Source organism: Rutidosis leptorrhynchoides, chromosome 3 (genome assembly GCF_046630445.1).
Source record: "Rutidosis leptorrhynchoides isolate AG116_Rl617_1_P2 chromosome 3, CSIRO_AGI_Rlap_v1, whole genome shotgun sequence".
NCBI lineage: Eukaryota > Viridiplantae > Streptophyta > Magnoliopsida > Asterales > Asteraceae > Rutidosis > Rutidosis leptorrhynchoides.
Genome location: NC_092335.1, coordinates 127,762,871 through 127,779,329, shown reverse-complemented (window position 1 = coordinate 127,779,329; position 16,459 = coordinate 127,762,871).

Below are 16,459 nucleotides of genomic sequence, written 5' to 3'. Positions count from 1 at the left end.
TGTCCTTTCCGAGGTAACAATAATTTCGGTGTTAACACCTAGTTTTATCGTTCATAAATATGTATAAACATGATTTTGAGTTCATTTAATTGAAAATTTTGAAAATTTTTACTAGAATTGGGTAGTCAGTATATAAGACTAGGGCTGTTCTTTATTATCAGAGAGCACTAGATTCTAATACAACTACTACTTTACTAGTATTTCTAATGGTAACCAAGTGTATAAAGTAAAAATTTTAAAATCCGAAAGAATTTAACCCCTTCCCACACTTAAGATCTTGCAATGCCCTCATTTGCAAGAAATTAGTAACAATTTAAATTATTGAGGGTGATTAGCGTAAAAATGATTAAATTTTACCAAAGTTTCCAAACATATTGGCGTTTGTTTGCTGAATGATAAATGGTGCATATCATTTGTTCATTCCGTCTGTTGTTACATCACATTTATTTGTCATCTTGTCGTCAAAATTAGTAGCTTTTGCTGAACTTAATGCCAGTATTTGAAAATGCGCTGTTTTACCCTGTTTTGTACAATTTACAATATACATACATACAAATATAAACATGCATGGCAATTTGAAATGGGACTTAATATCCCACTTTCAAATCCTAAATGTGAAATATTAGTACACAATAATAATAAAAATGATAAAGATTACATAAGTATATTCAATAACATAAGTTTAAACATGAATAAGTAAAAAGATAAAAAGATAAAAATCATATAAATAACCAAATGGAACCAAATCAGTCTGGATAGGGGTTCCAGTTCATCTCATCAGGTGGGTTCCATTGTTGGTTATAGGTGTTCTGATAGGCTTGGTTATAGTCATACCGTTTAAAGGGTGGTCGGATATCGGGGCTGTGTGGCGGAAAATGAGCAGGTCGAGTAGGTACATAGTTATTTGGTACCTGATATGATAGCTGGCTCATGATTTGGTGCTGATGAACTAACCAGCTATCGTGTTGGCGTCGCCTATAATCCTCGTATACTCACTCGGCGTTCCACTGCTCATACATACTATGTCTGGCCGCGTTCGTCATTGCTTCCTCATCTATACGAACGTGGACGTCAAGAATAGCATCTCGAAAGACATCCCTAATGTCTTCCACCTCCTCCATTTCCTCGTCTGAGCCTCTCTCTACCTGAGGATGAGATCCCTCATAGGGTACTGCCTGGTTACGTCTACTTTTCAATACCTTAGCACCCACATAAATTTTCAATCCTAAGGGTTCAACCTGTTCTCTACAAAGCTGTAATGGACCTCCTTGATTCCTATCAACACCTAAATACTCTCCAATGAGAGTAACAAAAATACCTCCTCCTATTATACTCCTGTCCTGCATCCCCTCTACCATTTTAGATAAATAAAAAGCAACACAGTAAGGGATATTGACAAAGCTTCTAGGATCCCGAATACACTTTAGGTAGAATAAATCATGTAAGGTAATTTTTTCTTTATTATGACCTCTCTGTGTAATCGAGTTAGCCAAAAATCTATGAATAATACGAAGCTCGGCTCTGTCAATATGTGTATAGGAGTGTCCTCCTGCTCGTGTAAAAACATCAAAATGTGACATACGCCTCCAAATGGCGTCAGCGTCAAAGTTGCTATCTACCCTTTCATCATAATGAATCAAGTTTGTACAATCGGGTAGTAGCAACTCACCAGGAGTATATATCTGTAAAGCCCTGGCCATGTTCAGCATGGACATTCTGTACATCCTACCGCCAAGGATAAACCTAAGAAATCTTCTATCATCTATTCTAACTATATTTGTATCAAGTGATACAGTACTCATCAACTCAACACACCATTCCTTATATACAGGTCTACGAATGGTGAAAAGACGTTCCCAATCTGTAAAAAAAGAACTGCCATACCTTTGAACTAAAAGCTGTCTAACACGGTCAGCTAGATGGACCGTTTCCAAAGGAACCCAATCGATTACCCTTGGCACCTCTACATTTTTTGTTACCAATTTGAATTTGTTCCTTTGATATGTCTCGTAATCTCTCCATCTCCTACCAAATCTCAGATTAGGATGCAGAGTGTGCTCAGGAATCGTTGGGAATTCTACTGGCGGCCTCATTGGGAATACTATGAATTCATCAACAAACTGTACCGGATCATAATAAGGTATGTGCTGATCAGGCTGTTGTTGTGGTTCTTGTTGTGGTTCTTGTTCGTGTTGCATTTCTGGTTCTGGTTCTGGTGCTGGTGCTGGTCGTCTAGATGATGATGCTCCTGAACCTCCAGTATCGGCTTTCTGCAAAACACATTAAACACAAAATTTGTGCATCCAAATATGCATTAGTGTTAGCAAAATAACAACTTAAAACAATCACTATAACATGTTAAATCAAAATTAAACTTATACACATTTTCACAATTTTTTACAATTCTACACTTTTCAAATAAGCACATATGAAAATGTATACAAAGTTCATAAGCTTTTAACTCAAATAACATGTCAAAATAGTCATTACTAATAATTAAACAAGTCTCAAATGGCAATTACATCAAATTAATCAAGTTCATGAATTTTGGACTTAAAAAGTCCACTTTAATCTCTAAAAATCATGTTTAGGATCAATGTTTGGATCATTTAACTATCTAAACATGTTACACTACTCAATTTAGCAATAATTCATGACAAAAATCGGCCATAACCTGTTTATTTCAAAAAGCCCCAAATTGCTCAAGAACACAAACCCTAGATTTCTAAAATTTTTGAAGTTTTTGGCTTCAAATCATGTTAAATAGCATCAATCTAGGTTATACATGCATAAAATACTAACAATTTAACACTAATTACACTAGAAATTAACAAAATTGCATTAGGTAAAAAATTGGTAATTATCACAAAAACTAGGAATTTATAGAGTTTAGGGGTGTAATTTTTACCATTTTGCTGAAGAATGAGAATCTAGGCATGATTAAAGCAAGAAAAATGACGAATTACGGTGGAAAATTGCGAATTTTAGAGGTGATTTGGGAGTGTTTTCGTATGTGTTGTGTGTTTTGTGTGTTGAAGAACAGAACAGGCGACTGCTTATATCAGGCCTGATTTTACTCCCCATGCGATCGCATGGAAACAAAGGCCTAACTCCATGCGATCGCATGGAGTCCCGGGTACAGTACTTTTGCATTTTTTTTTTATATAAAACCTTATAGTTTATAAAACTTATAATTAATTAAATTCTAAAATTTTTGTTTTCCTTTAGGAGCGAGGGTGTTTCGGATCGTTGTCCTAGTCCGTCCCTCGACAAAAATTTAAAATTTGTCAATTTAAAGCGCGGTTTTAAAAGCAAAGATTTTTGGGTTTTTTAATGTTTTTGGCATACTTTAATTCAATAAGATTAAAAATAATGATAATTAAAGTTCTCGTCCCTCCCTCGGGTAAAGCAATTTCGGTTCAAAGACCTAGTCTTCAACTTACGACGAATTTTAAAAATCATATTTTTAACTTAGCAAAATAAAGTAAATTTTTATTTTTAAATTCACACCAAACTTAAATTTAAAATGCATAAAATTAAAAATTTACACCAAACTTAATTAAAAATTCATATTATAAATTCACACCAAACTTATATTATATTTTTGTTTTTATACATACAAACTTATATTAAAAAGATTAATTTTTCAAATATTTACAATTTTAAATATATTGATTTAAAAAGTTTACAATTTTAATATTAATATATTTATTTTAAAACATGGTAAAAATAAAATTAAAAATCTTTTTGGCTTTTTATCCCACTTTAATCAATCAAATATTATCAAAAATATGCGCCCCTCTTTTCGGTAAAGTAATTTCGGTTCCATGACCTAATTTAACTCATGACAAATTTTTGAAATATTTTGGTTGATTGATTAAAGATATTTATACCTTAAGAATAAACGTTAAATTTCGCAGTGATGTAATAAATTTTTGAATGATATCAATAATTTCGGTCGCCAAACCTAATTTTATTCAATACCAATTTAATACTTTATAGCGAACAAATTAGCGTTTATTATCAAAAGGTTAAAAATAAAAATAAAAAATAAAAACTGTACAGACTTACCTGTGAGATAGTATTCTTAGTGATACGATCTATCCCACTCATAAGATAGTCGGTTTAATTGGTTTTCCATAGCTACATAGGCGTAACCTCGAGCATTCAGTGTTTTTTCTTCTAAACATATGAACGGTCCGTCTCTGCATAAAGTAACAAATTCGGTGTTTGAATAGGTTTGATTATTTGAACATTTACCTCCATGTGACCATTTTCCGCATTTGTGACATTTTTCAAGGTGTCGTGCTCTTCTTTTCGCTGCGGATTTTGATTTTCCTTTACCAAATTGTAACTTATTATCTTCGCATCTGGATTTTTTTCTTACTCCGTCCAATCTTTCTCTGATTACTGATACTAGTTCACTCGGAAGTGTGTCATTATTACGTTTAGTGATCAAAGCGTGTAGCATTAGATCATGATTTAGTTCACAGGAAGTCTTCATTTCCTAAAAAAAATAAAAATTCAGAATGGGGGGAGAAGACTAGTTCTTTAGGGTCTGCTAGGGAAAGACCATTCGGGTTCCATTTTCGAGAACTACACGAAAACAGAAAATCTAACTCTAACAGAAATACATATTATCCTTTAAAGACTTGATTTTCCCCACACTTAGTTAGCTGTGGTATCGAAATTGTGATTAACTACGTTGTCGACTTCCATCGGACTATCTATGTAATGTTTAACTCTGTGACCATTAACTTTAAATTCAATTCCATTTGAATTTATTAATACTATCGTTCCGTATGGGAAAACTCTTTTGACTATGAATGGTCCAGACCATCTTGATTTTAATTTTCCAGGAAATAGCTTGAATCGTGAATTGAAAAGAAGAACTCTGTCTCCTTCTTTAAATTCTTTTAAACTTCTGATTCTTTTATCATGCCATTTCTTTGTTCTTTCTTTATAGATTAACGAATTTTCGTATGCTTTATGTCTTAATTCTTCTAATTCGTTTAGTTGACTTAACCGTAGTCGTCCAGCTTCATGTAAATCAAGATTACATGTCTTCAAAGCCCAAAATGCTTTGTGTTCAATTTCTACTGGAAGATGACATGCTTTTCCATAAACGAGTCTGAAAGGTGTGGTTCCAATTGGAGTTTTGTAGGCTGTTCTAAAAGCCCAGAGTGCATCCTCCAATTTAATGGACCATTCCTTCGGATTTGATCCTACGGTTTTTTCTAGAATACGTTTTAAAGCTCGGTTGGTATTTTCAACTTGTCCACTTGTTTTTGGATGATATGCAGTGGAGATTTTATGAGTTACTCCATATCTTTTAAGAACTTTCTCAAGTTGATTATTACAGAAATGAGTTCCCCGATCACTTATTAAAGCTTTCGGTGTTCCAAAACTTGCAAAAGGACGTTTTAAAAAGTTGACTACAACTCGTGCATCGTTAGTTGGGAGAGCTTGTGCTTCCGCCCATTTAGATACATAATCAATGGCTACGAGAATATAGAGATTATTATGAGATTTTAGAAATGGACCCATAAAGTCAATACCCCAAATGTCAAATACTTCACATACTTGAATGACATTTTGTGGCATTTCATCACGTTGACTTATTTTTCCGGCCCTTTGACAAGCATCACAGAATTTGCAAAGAAGGTGTGCGTCTTTGTAAATTGTAGGCCAATAGAATCCAGCATCATAAACTTTTCTTGCTGTTAGTTGAGGCCCATAATGCCCTCCTGTTGGTCCTGTGTGACAATGGTTTAAAATTTTACTAGCTTCATCTCCGAATACACATCGGCGTATTATTCCATCTGGACAACTTTTAAACAGATGTGGATCTTCCCAGAAATAGTGTTTTATATCACTAAAGAATTTCTTTCATTTTTGGTACGACAATCCTTTTTCAAGGAATCCACATACTAAGTAGTTTGCATAGTCTGCAAACCATGGAATTTCATTATAATCTATCTTCAATAGATATTCATCAGGAAAGTTGTCTTGTATGGCCGATTCATTTAGAACTTCTAAGTCGGGATTTTCAAGACGAGAAAGATGATCAGCGGCGAGATTTTATGCTCCTCTTTTATCTCGGATTTCAATATCGAACTCTTGTAAGAGTAAGATCCAACGGATTAATCTTGGTTTAGCATCTTGTTTCGAAAATAGGTATCTAAGAGCAGAATGGTCGGTATAGACCACCGTTTTTGCTAGAACGAGATATGAACGAAATTTGTCAAAAGCAAAGAAAATAGCAAGGAGTTCTTTTTCAGTAGTTGTGTAATTTGTTTGTGCTCCTTGTAACGTCTTACTAGCATAATATATAGGTTGAAATCGTTTTTCAATCCTTTGTCCTAAAACGGCTCCCATTGCAAAATCACTTGCATCGCACATAAGTTCAAACGGTAGATTCCAATTTGGTGTTATCATGATCGGCGCATTAGTGAGTTTCTCTTTAAGAATATTAAAAGATTTGATGCATTCATCTGAAAAGATGAATTGAGCATCCTTTTCTAGGAGTTTATTCATAGGAGTGGCAATTTTAGAAAAATCTTTTATGAAACGTCGGTAAAAACTGGCATGCCCTAGAAAACTCCTAACTCCTCTAACATTGGTGGGATGTGGAAGTTTAGCAATTACATCTACTTTAGCTCTATCCACTTCAATTCCTTCTTTTGAAATTTTATGTCCAAGAACGATGCCTTCTTTAACCATGAAATGGCATTTCTCCCAATTAAGTACTAGATTTGATTGTTCGCATCTAATAAGCATTCGTTCCAGATTAACTAGACATGATTCAAATGTATCACCGAAGACTGAAAAGTCATCCATGAAAACTTCCATGCATTCTTCTATCATGTCGTGAAAAATCTCCATCATGCACCTTTGAAAGGTTGCAGGGGCGTTGCAAAGTCCAAATGGCATGTGTTTGTAAGCAAAAGTACCATAAGGGCACGTGAATGTGGTTTTCTCTTGGTCTTCGGGTGCTATTGGAATTTGAAAATATCCGGAAAAACCATCAAGAAAACAATAGTAACTATTTCAGGCTAATCTTTCCAACATTTGATCAATAAAAGGTAAGGGAAAGTGATCTTTTCTGGTGGCGTCATTTAATTTTCTATAATCAATACATACACGCCATCCTGTTACAGTCCTAGTAGGAATAAGCTCATTTTTCTCATTTGTAATGACATTTATGCCACCCTTCTTAGGCACGCATAGAACTGGGCTTACCCATGGACTATCAGAAATTGGATAAATTAAACCTGCATCTAGCAGTTTAATTATTTCTTTTTTAACAACATATTGCATATTAGGATTTAGTCTTCGTTGGCGTTGCACATACGTTTTATGACCTTCTTCCATAAGGATTTTATGTGTGCAATACGAAGGACTTATTCCTTTAATATCATGAATCTTCCATGCAATGGCTGGTTTATGAGCTTTCAACACAGAAATGAGTTGTGATTTCTCATTTTCAGTAAGAGAAGACGATATTATTACAGGTAATTCAGATTCACCATGTAAATAAACGTATTCCAAATGGTTTGGAAGTGGCTTTAACTCTAATTTCGGAGGTTCTTCTATCGATGATTTATATCGATATCTGTCTTCTTCTTTTAGCATTTGAATTTCTTCTATTGTTGGTTCATATCCATTAGCTATTAGTGTAGCTAACATTTCAGCTTCATCAATTGGTTCAGTTCCTTCTCCTAAAGAACATTCTCCTGTTCCTTGTAATTCTGGAAATTCTTCTAACAATTCTGCATGTGAGTCTATAGTTTGAATATAATAGCATGTATCATGTGCAGATTTCGGCTGTTGCATTGCTCTATCAACTGAAAAGGTAACACTCTCGTCCTCTATACTTAGGGTCAGTTTCTTACCAAACACGTCTATCATTGCTTTAGCCGTGTTTACGAATGGTCTTCCTAATATGAGAGGAACTTGAGAATCTTCTTCCATGTCCAGAACAACAAAATCTACTGGAAATACTAAAGTACCAACTTTAACTAGCATGTTCTCCATTATCCCTCTAGGATATTTTATTGATCGATCGGCTAGTTGTATGCTTATTCTTGTTGGTTTCAATTCTCCAAGGTCTAGTTTAGTGTATAGTGAATACGGCATTAAATTTATACTAGCACCTAAGTCTGCTAATGCTTCTATTGAACTAAGACTACCCAGAAAACATGGAATTGTGAAACTTCCTGGATCAGATAATTTTTCTGGTATCTTATTCAACAGCACTGCTGAACAATTAGCATTCATAGTAACAGCCGAGAGTTCTTCCATTTTCTTTCTATTTGAGATTAGATCTTTCATAAATTTAGCATATCTAGGCATTCCTGAAATCACATCAATGAAAGGAAGATTTACATTTATCTGTTTAAACATATCCAAGAATTTGGATTGCTCGGCTTCAAGTTTCTCTTTTTTCATTTTACTCGGGTAAGGAAGTGGTGGTTGGTATGGTTTAACATAAGGTTTAGCCTTAACTATGTTATCTTCATTAACCTTTTCAACTACCAGTTCTTTTTTCTTATCTTGATCAGGTTGTGGTTCTTGTGGAGTAGGAATAGCTTCATCAGAAGTTACAGGTATTTCAGGTGGTTTAAGTGTTGTACCACTTCTTGTGGTAATGGCTTTAGCTATTTCATTCCGGGGGTTAGCATTTGTATTACTAGGTAAACTTCCCGATTTTATTTCACCTATTAACCTTGCTAGGTTACTTACTTCTTGTTCCAGATTTTGAATAGAAGCTTGTTGATTTCTAAATGCTTGAGCATTTTGTTCATTGGTTTGTTTTTGAGATGTGAAAAACTGCGTTTGAGTTTCAACTAGCTTCGTCATCATATCTTCTAAATTCGGCTTTTTATCATCGGTTTGTGGTGGTTTGTTTTGAAAATTAGGTCTTTGCTGGTTGTAAGTATTATTGGATACTTGTTGATTGCTAGGACCTTGTTGGTTGTTGTATGGAACATTTCTGTTATAATTCTGGCTTTGATTGTAAATCGGTCTTGGCGGTTGATAATTATTCTGATAATTATTTCCAGGCCTTTGGTTTATGTATGAAATATTCTCTCTTTGTTCCATTGTTAGTTCAATACTGAGACAATCTTTTGTCAAATGTGGTCCTCCACACTGCTCACAACTAATTCATATTGAGTGGATATCTTTAGTCATCTTTTCCATTCGTCTCTCGACAGCATCTATCTTTGCAGAAATGGAATCTAAGTCATGGCTAGAATCGCGCTCTAGCTGCTTTAGATGATCTAACGATATCTTTTTCTTGGTGCCACTCATGTGAGTGGGAAGCAGTGTTATCAATAATTTTGTAAGCATTCGTTTCGGTTTTCTTCATAATAGAACCACCAGCTGCTATATCGATGTCTTTCCTTGTAGTGATGTCGCATCCTTGGTAGAATATTTGTACTATTTGACAGGTGTCTAAACCATGTTGCGGACATCCTCTCAATAACTTTCCAAATCTTGTCCATGCCTCATATAGAGTTTCATTCGGTTTCTGTGTGAACGTAACAATTTCTCCTTGAAGTCTTACGGCTTTAGATGTCGGAAAGAATTGTTTAAGAAATTTTTCAACTAAAACATCCCATGTATCAATTGCCCCTTCAGGTAACGATTCCAACCAATCTTTGGCTTCTCCCTTTAAAGTCCAGGGAAATAACATGAGATATATCTGTTCATCCTCCACTTCTCTTATTTTAAATAGTGTGCAGATCCTATAAAAGGTACGAAGATGTTCGTTTGGATCTTCCTTCGGCGCACTACTAAATTGGCATTGATTAGTCACCATGTGTAGAATTTGTCCTTTGATTTCATAATCTGGCGCATTAATGTCAGGATGAGTAATTGCGTGACCTTGGCCAGTGCGTTTAGCTCTCATTCGGTCTTCCATACTTAAAGGTTCCAGATTCTCCATAATTGAATTTGTTGATTCGGAATCACTAGAGGATTCCGATTTAATGGTTCGTTCCTCAACAATCTCTGTTTGAATAATTGGTGGTTCCGGAGGAAAAATTAATGGTTCAGGATCTATGAATCGTCCCTGAATATTCTCCGGATTCTCAATTGTGAGGTCGGGTTCAAAAAATAGATTATCGGAAATTTGAATTGGAGTACTTGGTCGACTGTATGATGATTCTAAAGAAAAATTGTGATGACCCGGAAATTTCTGACCAAATTTAAACTTAATCTTTGTATGATTAACATTTCTGACACGATAAGCAAAGTCTGTAAAACTGAATCTCAAAATTTTTGAACTACTTTTATATATTTAAATACCCTTCGGTTGTTTTCAACGATTCTCGAACAATTATATGTAAATATATACATATATACTATAACTTGAAAAGGTAACAATGTATTAATTGTTTGATACCGTACATTAAACTTATTGGTTTAAATATCTATTTGAATATATATGATAATTTGAAATATTTATTATTAAATTTTATGTGTATTTAAAAACTGATTTATGTATATTAAAAAGATATATACATATATATAATTTCAAGTTATTTAGTAAACGATAGTAACATTCGTTTATTGATTCGATTGATATTTAGATAATTTAACTAAAGCGTTTAAGATGAACCAGTAAAACACTAATTTGCTACAGTATTTTCAAATTGCTACAGTACCCAAAATGCTACAGTGTTTCCGAAAATCACTATTTGCTACAGTGAAATTGACTTTGCAACAGTGAATTGCTACAGTAAACACTATTTTAAAATGTATTTTAACAAATAGCGAGACGATGATTTATAGAAGTAAATGACCAAAACACTCAAATGTATAAGTTATATTTTGAGTGATATAATTTAGGGATAATTTAAGGCTATATTTTGACTAAGGTACGTGTCCCAAAATGTAATGTACAAGTTTTCTCAGCGTACGAAGGGACATTCGAAAAACCGGAACCGGGACATAAGTCGAGTGACGACGTACGACTTATCGAAACAAAAATTACAAGTCAACTATGCACGTAAATTTAATATAATATATAATTAATTATATAAATTAAATATATATTATATATATATTAATATTTAATTACGTCGACAAGCTAAATTACAAAATCATATGTGAGCTGGAAAAGGGGTCCATGCGATCGCATGGAGTCCCCTCACAACATCCATGCGATCGCATGGTAGGGATTTTCAGGCCACATTATAAAAGCTCGATCATTTTGGCAGTTTGAAAAACACACATACACATACACGATACATCTTACATTTATATTATTATTATTATTATTATTATTATTATTATTATTATTATTATTATTATTATTATTATTATTATTATTATTATTATTATTATTATTATTATTATTATTATTATTATTATTATTATTATCATTATTATTATTATTATTATTATTATTATTATTATTAAGATTAATTATTATTATTATTATTATTATTATTAATCTTATTATTAGTAGTATTATTATACATAAAATACTACGACGAAGTCATGAGTGTGTCATTTTAAAAATGAGTTTTACGAGCGGGATAGAGCTAAGGAAATTATGGGTTATTGCCAAGGAGGTTATGGGTAATGTTCAGGGGTATATTTATGAATCAAACCTAGTGTTTATCATCTCCGTTACGTCTACGTACTTTCCTACAATATTGAATCTCAATATTGATACGTTGAGATCTACGGTTATTTGGTAATCCGAGTTTCGGTCACATTTTGGTGAACGACTTTATATGCTGCTAAGGTGAGTTTCATTTGCTCCCTTTTTAATTGCTTTTGCAATCTATATTTTTGGGCTGAGAATACATGCACTTTATTTTAAACGCAATGGATACAAGTACATACTAAATTCTACACTGAGTTTGAACCAAAAATCCCTTAGCTTTGGTAACTAGTAACTGCCAGTTATAAGAACTGGTGGGCGCGAGTAGTAGTATATGGATCCATAGGGCTTGATATCCCCGTCCAAGCTAGAGCATTAGCCTTTTAATGGACGTATGCTATTTGAGAAGCGTACACGTTGGTTTGCGTGTATTATTAAGATGATTATACAAAGGGTACAGATTATATATACGTTAAGTTTAGTTACCAGGGTGCTCAATCTTGTAGAATATTTTGATAAACGTTTCTGGATGAAACAACTGAAATCTTGTGATCCACCTTTATATACAGATTATACGAAACATTAAAACTATGAACTCACCAACCTTTGTGTTGACACTTGTTAGCATGTTTATTCTCAGGTTTCCTAGAAGTCTTCCGCTGTTTGCTTTGATGTTAGACAAACTATGTGCATGGAGTCTTACATGACATATTTTTCAAGGAAACGTTGCATTCACCAAATCATCACCATGTATCTTATTTTAACTGCATTGTCAACGGAAGTACTGTTGTAACCTATTATTTATGGTGATTGTCTATATGTAGAAATCATCAGATGTCGAAAACCTTTGATTTAAATATTCATTTATGGTGTGCCTTTTCAAAAGAATGCAATGTTTACAAAACGTATCATATAGAGGTCAAATACCTCGCAATGAAATCAATGAATAACGTGTTCGTCCATATGGATTTGGAGCGATCGTCACAAAAATCAACGACGGTAATATTTGCTAAATGTCTTGATCGAGTTACATGTGGTGAACGTACAAAAGGTGGTGAACGTCTTGCTCGGTGCTTTCACTGAATATCCTATTAGTTTTTAAAAGGAAAGAAAAATTATATAAGTTATCCAATTAATAGACTTTTCTGATTTTGCCCACGTTTCGAATAGCCAAAAGATGCAGCAGAGGGGCAGGATTCGTTTGGTCTCAATATAATTGAGGACTGTTTGGCTCCAATAACCCGGTCCACGTACAAATCCAACTATTACTACAAATCAAAAAATTTTGATGTCTATCAATTTAACCACTTAAAATAAATTTTCGTAATTTTAAGAAATTTAGATAAGAAGTAGAATAAAAATCAATGTCCTAAAAACTAGAATAGCGAGAAATAAGAAAGAAAAAGAGCCCGTCGAAAAAAGGTTGAAAAATAAAAGGCGTCGAAAAATAAGAAAGAAAAAGAGATACTTATAAAACTTAAAAACACTCGACTAACCCAACCTTATTACTATCACTAACTTAAAATTAAAATTGCAAATTGAGATTACGAATTGGAGTGATAATTGATACGTAGGTAAAAGGCGTCAAAAAATAAAAATAAGAAAGTAGCGCGTTGAAACTTAAAAAGGAACTAAAAACTAAAAAGTTGCGTCTAAAAATATTAAAGCTTAAAAGTAAAACTATATCCCAAATGACAATAACTTAAAAAGAAACTAAAACTTAAAAAGGCGTCGCAAAATTCAAAAGCACCTAAATCTTAGTCTAAAGAAAAAGCACTTAAGGAATTTTACGGCAAAACCTAAAATTCTAGATATAAAAATAACTATGGCAAAAATTATATCTTAAAACTAAATACGAGCGAAAAATACAAAAATTACGCTAAAACAATTAAAAAGGGACAAAACATAAAAATATACTAAAAGTTGTAAAAAGTACAATTTTTATAAAAAATACTATTTTTATATTATTTATTTTATAAAAGTATTAATTTTATAAATTATTAAAACTAATTAAACATAAATATACAAATTAAATAAACTAAACTAAATTAACTAATAAAATACTAAACCCTAATTAGGGTTTAAGTATAATTAATAATAATACTCCGTAATGATTACTGAATTGGTCAACCCTGGCGTGTCTGCAGGGCTCATGCGATCGCATGAGTCCTATGTTACCCAGCCATGCGATCGTATGGGCTAGGGTTTCGGGCCACAGAGAGGGCTGCTACAGTACGGGCCGAATAAATTTTTTTTTTCAGTTTTGTTTTTGCTGTATTTATTTTTTTTCTGTTTTAAATATTTATATAATATATTTATATAAATTAAATAAAACTTATATTTTTGTAAAATAAAGATAAAGAAAATTTTTATATAACTTACAAACTCTTAAAAATATTTATATATATTTTTTTCTTTTTATATTTTCGAATATTTAAAACGTATTTTTACAAAAGTGTATTTTTTTTATAAAAGTAAACTAAATTTTTTTTTTTTTTTTATATTTAGCGTTGCGCTTCCGGCTTTTAAGCTAGATTTTGGTCCCCGGCAGCGGCGCCAAAAATACTTGATGTCAAAGCTAAGGGGTATAAAATACTATTAAATTTTACAAGGAAAAACTATTAAATACGATACATTTTACACAAGATATTTATTTATTTATAGAATGGATATACTTAAACCTTGCTACAACACTTATAGGCAGTGTACCTAGTCGTACAGTAGTGTAGTTTTTTAGTAAGTCCGGTTCGTTCCACAGGGAAAAATCTTTAAACAAAGCTTAACGCTATATTAGTTTTATTTTATAAAAATACAAATATATATATAAGTAATATTATTATTATAAAGGGGGTTTTTTTTACCGTTTAATGACCGGTTTGTCGATTTTAAAAACTTAAGTTGCAGTTAAAACCAAATGTAAAATATTAAAAATAAATACAAGACTTAATTTAAAGCGTAAAATAAATAACGATAATGAAATTGCAATAAATAAAAGTGCAATAATTAGAAGTGAAATTAAATATAAAATAAAGAAAATTAAATATGAAATAAAATAATTATGCTTATTTAAACTTCCGTAATCATGATGTTTGACGTGTTAATTTTAGTTTTATGACCATGGTTTAATTGTCCTTTGTCCTGGATTATTTAATATGTCCGTCTGGTTTTTGTCCATAACAGTCCATCAGTCATAAATATAAAGTGCGAGTATCCTCGTCAAATTATCCTTATACCCGAAGTTAAATATTCCAACTAATTGGGGACTTAAACTGTAACAAGATTTTAATACTTTGTTTAATAATTACACCAGGTTATCGACTGCGTGTAACCCAAGGTTTTAATACTTTGTTAACAATTATGCCAAGTGTCCTTGTACATAATTTCACCCCTAATTCTAGTGGCTATTAATCCATTCCCGTGTCCGGTTAAATGAACGATTATTCGTACATATAAATATCCCGCCCATCGTGTCCGATTGAGTGTATATGGTTATTTATAGGGACGTCCAATTGTAAATCTTTATATTAAAATTAACAAACTATCATTTAGTTAAACAAATATAAAGCCCATTAATAGCCCATAGTCTAATTTCTACAAGTGTCGTTCTTTTGTCCAAACCCCAATTATGATACAAAGCCCAATTACCCAATTTTAGTAATTAGCCCAACATCATGATTACTTCGTTTTAAATAAGCATAATAATAACTTAGCTACGAGACACTAAATTAAAAAGGTTGAACATAACTTACAATAATTAAAAATAGCGTAGCTTTACACGGACAGAATTTCGACTTACACCCTTACAACATTCGCTAACATACCCTTATTATTAGAATTAAAATTAAAATTAAAATTAAAATATAAATTATAAATATAAATATTACGTAGAGATATAGAGAGGATGGATATATATTGAATGATGCACCAAACACTCGATTTTATAGGCCTTGTGAACTGGAAAAGATGCTCATGCGATCGCATGGAGTTTCTTCCTCCAGGCCATGCGATCGCATGGCCAGCTGGGGAGGCTCAAAAGTCTTTGTTTTTTTATGCCGACGGTTTTTAAATATAATATAATATATATATTAATTTTAAGAATTAATTATATATTATATTATATTCATGTGCATAGTTGACTTGTAATTTTTAGTCCGTTGCGTCGAGCGTTGAGAGTTGACTCTGGTCCCGGTTCCGGATTTTCGAACGTCCTTGCATACAATTTAATATCTTGTACTTTGCGTTTTGAATCTTATACTCTTGTAATTCTGAGACGTTTCTTATCAATAGTTAGAACCTCTTTGATTGTATTTTGTACTTTTGAGCTTTTTGGTCGTTTGCGTCTTCAATTCGTCGAATCTGTCTTTTGTCTTCACCTTTTATTATTTAAACGAATATCACTTGTAAATAGAACAATCGCAACTAAAAACTTGCCTTTCTTGAGGGATAATGCTATGAAATATATGTTCGTTTTTAGCATTATCACATATTTACAGTAGCCCAGGTCATACTGATCAGAACCAGAAACAGTAAACAGTAGGTTTCTGGTGGGTTCTTGGTGCTCGATGCTTATCACGGTTCTCATCCTTGATGCATATAGCTTCAAGTGTACAACTCGTTGATGTGTTTGCATCATCTTAACCAAGGTTTGACCATCATAACACTTGTGTAAGTCTAAGACATGTAGCACAACTCAATTAAGTGTTGTATGTAGTTTGATGAACCAAAGTTACATCAAAGTCTTAGATTTAACACATACATGAACTATAAAGTAATATTGAACTACAAACTTGAAAGTAAACTAACTAATCAAGATCTTAAGATGTAGAACATAGTTCTTTA